Source organism: Tasmannia lanceolata, unplaced genomic scaffold (assembly GCF_043159265.1).
Source record: "Tasmannia lanceolata isolate RefF3 unplaced genomic scaffold, GAP_Taslan_0.1 ptg000044l, whole genome shotgun sequence".
In the NCBI taxonomy this organism is placed as follows: domain Eukaryota; kingdom Viridiplantae; phylum Streptophyta; class Magnoliopsida; order Canellales; family Winteraceae; genus Tasmannia; species Tasmannia lanceolata.
The window spans coordinates 16,451,299-16,453,912 of record NW_027518721.1 but is presented as its reverse complement, the minus strand read 5'-3'; positions in this window follow the sequence as shown (position 1 = coordinate 16,453,912).

Below are 2,614 nucleotides of genomic sequence, written 5' to 3'. Positions count from 1 at the left end.
TGGAAATTATGAATAAGGTCGTTTGTGAGAAGAAGGTTTTCTTGGATGAGCCTGCCCTCCACAAAAGCAGACTGATTTGGGCTTATAATGTCGATGAGAACCATTTTAAGCCTGGAAGCCTATTTTCATCGATGAAAGAAAGAGAAATCAGAGAAATTTCTGACCTTTTGCAAAATAGTAAGCGAAGCCATTTTCATTTGGCTTTTTTTTGGATCCCTCCACCTTCCGGAGTTTCAGAAAACCGTCTACAAAAAGAAAACAATTGGGCCCACCCTTTGTTTAGATATTTGAGCAAGGTAGGCCCCACCAATGCTTTTCAAAATGAACAGTACGGCTCACACCATAGGATGATCCAAACTGTCCATTTGATGGGCCACATTTAGACCTGGCAAACGCGACCCATGCCCGCGGGTCGACCCGACCTACCCGCAAATTTGCGGGTACGGGTCTGAGTTTTAGTGACCCGTCAAAACTAACCCGCGGGAGACCCAACCCGCAAAAACATGGGTCGGGTCGGGTCAACCCGCGGGCACCCGCTTTTTTAAGGGTGGTGATTTTGTTATGCTAATCTAGTTAGATGGCTTTTTTTTTCTAATGCCAAGGATGGTGATTTTGTCATGCTAATCTATTTTTTAAGGGTTTGATGCCTGAATAGGTTATGGCTAGCACCATAGGTTGATCCCAACCCTCCGATTTGAATGTTAGAGGGTTGATCACTTGATCCTAACCCTCTATAGATCGGAGGGGGTTAGGATCAACCTATTGAAATGATTTTTGGGGCAACACCTATTTAGCCTGTGGGCCATCTAATGGACGGTTTGGATCATCCCATGGTGCCGGCCATACTGCCCTCATCAAAATCCAGTGATAACATTTCCCAAAATAAGCAACTGTTTGAATTTGCGGGTGACCCGGCCCGCCCGCGGGCCGCGCGGGTCACCTAAATTCTGACCCGCAAAAATGCGGGTCATTTCCTCACCCGACCCGTGTGACCCGCACCCGCATCACCCGCGGGTTGACCCGGCCCGACCCACCCGTTTGCCAGGTCTAGCCACATTGTAAATAGGTTGTATCCCAAAAAAAAAAATCATTTCCACAGGATGATCCTAGTCCTCTGATGTTAAAGCTTATAAATCGAGGGTTGCGATCATCCTATGGAAATGATTTTAGGGCACAAACTATTTACGTACGTTGCGGCCCATTAAATGGACGGCTTGGATCATCCTATGGTGTAGACCGTACACTTCATTTTGAAAAATATGGGTGGGGTTTACAATTGGGCTGTAATGTTATTGTACGACCCACACCATAGGATGATCCAAATTATCCATTTGATGGGCCACAATGTAAATCATTTCCATTGGATGATCGCCACCTTCCAATCTATAGAGATTACCCCAAAAATCAAGTCCTGTGATGTGGTTGTAACTCGTCATCTCTCATACACATTGTTCTGGAGAGAACGCTCCTGGTGTTGCATCGTGTGAATCATGAATCGGTATCGGTATTTGATACCGACTTAGGGGATTCCGGTGTTTGGTTTCGTTTTCAAAACGGAATGGGAAACATTGTTCGACTCCAGGCGGAAAAAACGTTGGAATATTGGGCGCATTTTGATACCCGCCTAAGGGGTTGGTATTCGGGAATCGGGAGAAATCAAACAATTTCAGGCAATTTAGGTGCTGTTATAAGTAATCGGTGACGAGTCTATCATGGGTTTCTGTATTGATAACCCAAGTTTACTAGTTACTAATGTCAAATTGGATGGGATTAATTATTTGGAATGGGCTCATTCGGTTAAGTTGTCTATTACTCACTGAGATAAGATGAGATTTTTGAATGGAAGGGTGACCAACAGGAGAGCTTAGATGTATGATTAATGAGAGATTGAGATCACTGTCATGGGGATAGTTGACAAAATAAATTTGGGGCTACTTTGGGCGAGACAACCGTTGTTGAATAATTTGTTGCTCCATGAGGTATGTAGAAACAGAGATTTCATATGATGAGTGGGCGTACACATACACTTGCGGGGCATCCACCCTTAATATTTGATCCAACAGAAGCCCACTTTTTCAACTTTTTAAGAGGCTGCTGAATGGGTTAGTAGATGCTGAATGAAAGAGGAGTTCTATGGGGTTTCAGCAGGCCGATTGGGGTAGTAGATGCTAACGAGGCGGAAGTTCGTGTTGTTCACCAAGGAATTAAATTACTCCTCAATTTGGATCTAAATAAGACTTTTATTGAAGGGGATTCTCTCAACACTATCAAGTGGCTTAGAGATCCTCTCTCGGTTTCTTGGAGATTTGCGGGCATTTTCTGATGAGATTCAGGATAGATTAGGGTCTGCTTCAATCTCTTTTGTCCATGTACTACGATCTGCTAATGGGGAGGTGGATAGATTGGCAAGACATCAAGTTTCAAGGGAGAACTTAGAGCTTTTTTATTTTCTTCCTCCCGAGATTTTGATTATCATTGTTCTTTTTAACTCAGTTTCTGGTTCTTTTCCTTTTGTTTGCTGTATTTTTGGGACTCTCTCGGTCTCGTTTTTATTTAATGATATCCTTTCACCATTCCATTTTGACACGATATTTCTTTTTGACACAATACCAAG